The sequence below is a fragment of the Echinops telfairi genome, unplaced genomic scaffold, assembly GCF_000313985.2.
Source record: "Echinops telfairi isolate 266 unplaced genomic scaffold, ASM31398v2 ScPeMD7_1;HRSCAF=3_0, whole genome shotgun sequence".
Taxonomy (NCBI): domain Eukaryota; kingdom Metazoa; phylum Chordata; class Mammalia; order Afrosoricida; family Tenrecidae; genus Echinops; species Echinops telfairi.
In genome coordinates, this window is record NW_022103896.1 from 72,639,378 (window position 1) to 72,647,322 (window position 7,945).

General features: G+C 38.5%; 1 protein-coding gene and 1 pseudogene across 1 annotated transcript in view; both read left to right on the forward strand.

Moving 5' to 3' along the window:
- The window catches only part of CPA6 (carboxypeptidase A6), a 380,767-nt gene that overhangs the window by 283,615 nt on the left and 89,207 nt on the right, over positions 1–7,945 (forward strand). The window lies entirely within an intron of this gene.
- On the forward strand, positions 4,129–4,277 carry LOC115868997 (annotated as a pseudogene).

The window sequence follows — 7,945 nt, forward strand, 5'->3', positions numbered from 1 at the left end:
AGGGGATAACAAACTCAGGGACAAGGGAACAACAAGTATATGACATTCTTCAATTAACAAAATTGTAGAAATAGAAAACAAAATGAGGAATCTTCACAGTTGTGGAAAAATGTGTACCTTGACTGTTATTAAGCTCAATATTTCTTTTTCTGGTGACTTATTCTTGTGAGATACATTTATATATATATATATATATCTCAGGTTACCTTTTCAACATTTTCCACAAGTACAATTCAATGACCTTATTTATGTTTGTCATATCGTTCAACTATCGCCAGTATCTGTTTCCAAATGTTCTCATCACCCTTAATAGACCAATACTCTGATGGCAATGCTGTACTAGAGCAGGGCTTCCCAAAGTGAGCAATACCACCCCTGGGAAGCAATGGAACAATGGTGGGGTGGAGGGGAGAGAGTGTCTGCAAAAACAGATAGCTACACTTTAGTCTAGAGCAGCGGTTCTCAACCTGTGGGTCGTGACCCCTTTGGTGGCCGAATGACCCTTTCACAGGGGTCACCCAATTCATAACAGTAGCAAAATTACAGTTATGAAATAGCAAGGAAAATAATTTTATGGTTGGGGGGATCACCATAACATGAACTGTATTCAAGGGTCGCAGCATTAGGAAGGTTGAGAACCACTGCTCTAGAGTACAGGCTATAGTACAAAGTTTTTCACTGCTGAGTGGGGTGGGGGGGGATGTCACTGAGTAACTTTTTTTTATCTGAAAAGAGAGAGGACAAATAAGTTTGGGAACCTATGTACTGAATTTTGAAAGACATTGCCAGTGGGAGAAATTAGGTAAAAGGTAATTACATATTGATTTTTATTTGTCTCAAATTTAAAGGTTTGATTCAGACTAACTACCAACATTTAAATCAGGGTCTCCGTATTCTGAGGTTCTAATCACTTTGGAGTCAGGTGCTAGCTCTTGCCCAGAGTAAAAGGCAAAGCCACCCCTGTGTGTTTTCTTATTGACTTTGACCTTGGCACTCTACGCTTGGAAACCCAAGACATGACTTGGGCCCATAGCTCCCTCTCCTCTTCTGCCAGATAAACTTCCCTGTGCTCCAAGGGCACTTCCACTTCGCACTACAGTTCAGTCAGTGGGTCCGTGGATGTTTCTTTGAGAAGCAGCATGTGTGGGAAAGAGTGATACACAAGCCAGCCACCTGGCTTCCATGGCTGTGAGGAGGGCTGGAGGATTTTGTTATTTTAAAAATTCTTTAAAACAATTCATTATCTCAACAGACAATTAATAGTTGCTATCTAGCAGACATTTTCAAAGAGATTTTTTTGTAAGGTATGGGTTTTAATCTCTCAAATTGGTAATCATTCAATTATGTTGAACAACTGGAATACAGTTAGAGCTTTTCCCACTTAAATTCTTGTCATTTCTCTCCCTTTGCTAATATCCATGTATCACAATTCTTGATATCTTACAAGCAAACTAAAAGAAATATGTGGTAGCACCCTGGGATTGTAGAATCTTTGTCAAATGTTTGCTTACACCAGGTTAGCACAACCAATTTTAATGTTCTATGTACCCTACCATGGCTTACTAGATGTTTTTAAGTTGGGTAACGGTGTAGGGTAGACATGGTGAATTTACTACTGAGATGTGGTCTGCAGATGCTCCCTTGTCACAGAGCCAAAAAAAAGACCTTTGATAATAAAGTTTTACATTTGTCATGGCCAAGAAGCATGGTCTGGACAATAACTTCATCCAAGAAAAAAAACTAGAATAGATACACAATAAAAAGAGAAGAGTCAAAACAAACAAAGCAAAACTTGAAGTTATCTTTTAGCAAAAGTGACCAGCTGTGATTTACAGAAAAGTAAGAGATTTAAATCTGGGAGGGAGACAAATTGTGAGGAACAAAGAAAATAAAAAACAAGTAGAGGATTGAGGAGAGGAACATTCACAGAGCTTAAAAACGATGGGCTTACAACCAAATCAAATTAAACAAACCCCCAAGGCAAAGGTAGGGTTGAAACCAGTATGGCATTTCCTCTCAAAGTTAAACGCAGAGTAACGGTATGGCTTCACAGTCCCACTCCTAGCTACATGCCACAGAGAACTGAAAGCATTCATGCAGACAAAAACATGTATGTGAATATCCATGGCAGCGCTAGTCATAATAGCTTAAAAAGTAGAAACACTTTCAATGTCCATCTATTGATGAATAAACAAATATGATATAGTCATACAGTGGAATAATAGCCTACCACTCAAAGCGATAAGATATCCACATGACTAAGAATGAATTTTAATCCCTACTTCACACCATCTACAAAATTAACTCAATATTGATCAAAAGCTAAAGCTTTTAAAAGGAATCATAGGTGTAAATATACATGACATTAAATTAGGCGATGCTTTCTTAGATGTAACACCAAAAGGACAAGCGAACAAAGGAAAACTAGATAAATTGGCTCTGTTATGATTTTTTTAAATTGTGTATCAAAGAACTGTATCCACAAAATGGAGAGACAATTTAAATATTAGGTAAAATATGAGAAACCATATTTCAAATAAGTCTTTACTAAACAGGGGAAATGATTCATTTATTCAATGATGATTACTAAGTGCTCACCGTGTGCCAAGCAATAACAAGGCACTATAGATTTAGGGAGGAGGTGGAGGTGGAGATGGGAGTGAACAATATCAAATTTTCTGTTCTCACAGTACTTGATTCTCATGAACCTGAAAAATGAAGTGTTCTTTGATTCAGTAAAGCAGATTCAATTAAGCATCCAAATTAATATAGTATCTGATTCACAGCCCCATCTGTGCAGCAGGTATCCAGGAATAATCCCCACCCAAACAAAGTGATTTCTAAGTACTTTTCTTCTCTCTAATACACAATTTGATTAAAAGAGACAGGCAAGGGGGAGGGAAATTGTAACAGCTCATCACTGAGGTTCTGGTACAAGCTCAGGACCTGAAAGGCAGGCAGGGGTAATGCTGATATGGTAGGTAGTATCGTGATTTTCAACGACAGCCTGCCCTCACATCATGTTTTTGAACTGTAGAAAGCCCACTTTGATTCTTCATTGTCAATGACGATGAGCTACTAGTGTCAGCGTCACTCCCAACTAAAGGAAGCATTTTGGGTTTCACTCGCTTTTGAGAGTTTGAAAATGCCAGTTTTCCAGATTGAATACTTCAAGCCAGGGCCTGCACTTGCTGGCGTGGGATTTATGTAGAGCACTTAACCTTAAGCCCAAATTATTCTGTATTGCTGGGAGAAATTTGATCGCAGTCTTCATTCATAGAATATTTGGAAACTAGCTCAGGAAAAGATTTGATTTCCAAATCAGCAAGACTTTTCTAAGCATAAAAGCAAAGGGGGAAGGCATAAAGAAAATGATTGATAGCCCTGACTACATAGAAAAATATTTCAGAGGAGTATTTAATGATACAGGAAAGTGTTCGTGACATGGTGCTATATCAGGAAAACAACCCGAACATTAAAGTTTCACTTATGTAAAAATCTGTAAAAGAAATACAACTAAATACTAAAAGAAGTAAAGTATGGGTGCTATTATTTTTCTTTTCATTTCATTTCCTTTAAAAAGATCAAAAATGGTTATTTTAAAAATAAATTTAAGCTAGTCAAAACTGAATGTATTTCACTTTCATACTAAATTGTCAAACACAGGTAGTTTTAAAGGTGTTTTTGAGTAAGTGGTTGAATTCTCCTTAACTAAATGCAGATATAAATAAGCCACGATTTATGAGAAGGTAATCTGGCTGGCAAATTGGAAATGGAATGGTTTGGAATGGAAAGTTCTTCTAGACTTTAAAAAAGTAAAATTGGATCCTGTTACCGAAAGGCAGAGACAGAAAAAGAAAAACATCCCTGGTTCCCCTGGTGAGCCTACTGTCTGCATGATGCAAAACCTCATTCCCAGCCCAGTCCCAGCCACACTAGACAAACTCCTCCATAAACTCCCACCTCTGCACGCCAATAGCAAAGGCCAATCTTGGTACCAGAACCTAGATGTGATTCATTTTTACCATATTTATGACCCAAATACCGAAATATAGGAATAAACTTTCAGGGAAGGTGAATTATTTCTAGAAGGTATTGATAATGTCCTGGCAGGATAAATAGCCATAGTTGGAGGCTCTAGTAAACTTAGTATAAAAGAGCGTTGCTTTGTCTGTAGCCCCACATCGTTAGAAACGCCTCATAGAGTAACTATGTGCTTTGCTTTACTCGCAGAACTGCTATTGGTTAGATCTGTGAGAAAGAACTACAAGACAAATTTGTAGATAGTAGGAACAATCTAATAGGTACTTGGTTTTGATCACAGGTATTGGTGTAATCTGCACATTTCGTAGGGACTGCAAGGGATTTCAACTCAATGTTCAGGAATCTGAAATGGAGAGGAAGGCAGGATGAAGGAGCTCCAACGATGGCCCTAAAGGGAACAACAGAATTTTCAGGCATGACATGTTTGATAGTTGTCCATAACGGAGATTAAAGTGGTATAGCCAGAATTGACAGATCTGAGATTAATGCCTACTGGACAGTATCTTGACAACGGTGGCTCCTTAAACAGGGCTATCTTGAAGATGAACTTTTACAAGATTTAGAGGAACTAAATAGTAACTGATGGATGACAAAGACATGTAAAACTCCTTAAATAAAATTTATTAACATTAAATAAAATTTATAAAATAGAAGCATTTTCAATGTAAAAAAAAAAAGGAGAGTTATCATAAACATTTGAAACATAATTGTAGAAGTCTTCCAACTGGGTCAGCTTTCTAGGGCGGGGAAGCTCCCTCAGGATGCAAGAGCTTTTCAAGGAACACTCCTTTGAAAAATCATCTCTTTCCGTCTCATATCTCTTCCTGCTATTAAAGATAGAAGTGCCCACCTTCTGCCATCAAGTCCATTGAAACTCATGGCAACTCGCAGAGTGCTCCTGAAAGGTTCCCAACACTCCCTCTTGCTTACTGCAGACACGTCACCAGGAAAGACCAATCTCTATCAAAGGACAGCACAGTTGGTAAAGCACAGGTCAGCACAAACCAGGAAACTCTGCCTGAGATGGGCTGACACAGTAGTCACAGCAATGGATTCAGGTGTACTGGAGACCATGAAGATGGAACAGAACAGGCAATATATGTTTATTTTATTAGTCATACAGACACCATGAGTTAGAGGCAACTGGATGGCAGCTAACCACCACACGGTGATTTAAAACAATCGAGATATTGTTGAAGTATCTTTTATTTGGGGAAAAAATATCACCTAGGGTAGTTTCAACAGGGCATGCCATCTTCTCATTCTATCACTTACACATCCAGAACTTAGAACATTACCTGGCAAATTGTCATCTTCTTTTCCTCGTTTAGATCAGCTGGATCCTTTGGATCCTTTGTTCTTTCAAGGTTATAAATCTCTCTGACAGTTCCTTTAATGTGAGGTTTTTGGTTGGTTGGTTTTTTGTTTTGGGTTTTTTTGGTTTGGTTTGGTTTTTATGTGTCATTAATTCTGGAACAACTTCATCCTTTTCATCAAAACTGTTTTCCTTACTCACGTTTGTAAAATTGCCTTTACAGAGTTCTTCTGGCTGCATTATCTAGAGTTGAGCAGCAGCTGTATCAATATTCCTTATATTACTCCATTTATACTTGATTCAAATGTCACCTCCATCATGATCATTTCTATTTCTTTGCTGTGCTTCACCTTTGTTAGCCAACGTCTTAGCATTTGTCAAAAGTTGTAAAATGTCATATAGGTCTAGCACTGAGTGCCAAGGAAGCAACTAAACAATAGAAACACAATGATCAAGCACCTACTAATAGACCTGGGAAGAAGCGATGTGATTGGTCACTAATCCTGATATGCATTAGGTATTAACATGATGTGTGAACTAAAGAACTAATGGTGGTAATTGAGGTTTAACTAGTGGTGGTAACTGGTACTGCTTAACTAAATTGTATTTAGTTATTTAACTTGTTGAATCAGTTCCTACTCATGGCTACCGTGCATACAACATAATGAACAGTGTGCCGTCATCACAGTTATTCTAGTTTGAGCCCATTGTCGCAGCCGTGGTGTCAATCCACCGCTTTGAGGACCTTCCTCTCTTTCGCTGCCCCTCTACTTTAACAAGCAAGATGTCATCCAGGGCCTGGTCTCGCCAGATAACGTGTCCTAAGTACATGAGGCAGCGTGTCTCCATTCATGCCTCTAAGAAGGATTCTGGCTGTGTTTCTTCCAGGGCAGGCGTTTGTCCTTTAGGTAGCCCATGGTACTTTCAAGATTCTTCGCCAACACCGTAGTTCAAGTGCACTGACTTTTCTTGGATCTTCTCAATGTCTAACTTACATATGCATGTGAAGCAATTGAAAACTACCATGGTTTGGGGCAGGTGCACCTTAGTCTTCAAAGGAACCTCCCTGCTTTTCAACACTTGAAAGCGGTCTTGTGCAGCAGATTTACCCATGCAATGTGTTGTTCGATCCCTTGACTGTGGATCCAGGTGAGACAAAATCCTTGACAACCTCAATCTTTTCTCCACTTATCATGATGTTACCTATTGGTCCATTTGTGAGCATTTGGGTCTTGTTGACATGGGATTGTCATCCGTACTGAAGGCTGCAATCCTCGATCTTTGCCAGCAAGTGCTTCAAGGCCTCCTCACTTTCAGCAAGCAAGGTTGTACCATCTGCATATCACACAGGTTGTTAAGAAGCCTTCCTCCAACCATGACACCGCATTCTTCTTCATATAAGCCACTTCTCTGATGATTTTCTCAGCACACACATTGAATAAGCATGGTGAGATGATAAAACCCTCTCACACACACCTTCCCCGACTTTCTGTTCACACAACTGCCTCTTGATCCATGTACAGCTTCTAGTTTTCAGTTAAATTAGTTAATATAAATAATTCATGTATATTTGAGCCTGTACTGTCTTTTCAGTAGATGAAATACCCTACATGAAGTGGCTTCCCAAAGTTCAAGGAAAAATGGAATTAAAAGATATTTTTCCACAACTTTTTAGAGCCCCCTTGTATACATTTTATTAATGACACCAATGTTGGTTCTACTTCCTTATGATGCATAAATATAAAGATTGTCATTACGGTATTTTATATAAATTTTCTATAAACTTGAGGTGTATCACACAGAAAAAGTAGAGTGAACATGTATCTAATAGTATGTTCTTCCTGCTACCTCAAAACATTTCAAGTTCTCTTACCTTTTATTAGAAAATGGAGCTTAGTAAATAGGTAACATTTTTCAGTCTCCCAACTGCCTGTTAGATTTGTCAGCCTCTACATAACTCTAATATGGAGTAAGTAAGCATAAAATAAATAGAAATTACAGATTCGCATGATTTTCCAGTTCTCCGTCCCTCCGTCAGAGAGCCTTTTGCTCGTGTTGCTTTTAAACCATTACTTTGCTCTCATTTTGTGTTTACTGAGCATCTCAGAGTGTGGTGGAAAACACTGGTATCTTTATAGATGAAGCTGCCTTTTATATTTTAATTTCCCTGGAAACTTTGCCCTGCTCTAATTAGTTCTCTTGGTATAGACTTACAACTTTTAAATGACCCTTTTGCATTGAGCTAGACTCCCTTCGATGGTAAAAAACCTTTTTATCCAAAATAAATTTCCTGCACCCCACTTCAAGGGAAGTTATTTATTCTTTGACCGCACGTGGTGATTAAACTCCTTCACTGGGTCTCAACTATAGCAGACTTGAATGTGTGGTTATTGTTTTGAAGCCTTCTGCAGTGTTTCTAGGAGGCAAAGGAAGAAAGAAAAGATTGTTTCGAAGCTTCCTTTTCAGAAAGCCTCAAAAAGATATCCCCAACATCCCATGCTGTGATGGCACTCGAGAAACCTCCCTACCACCGAATAATTCCAAAAAGCATAAAAATTGGGGACAGTTTCCTGCCTAATTTTATCA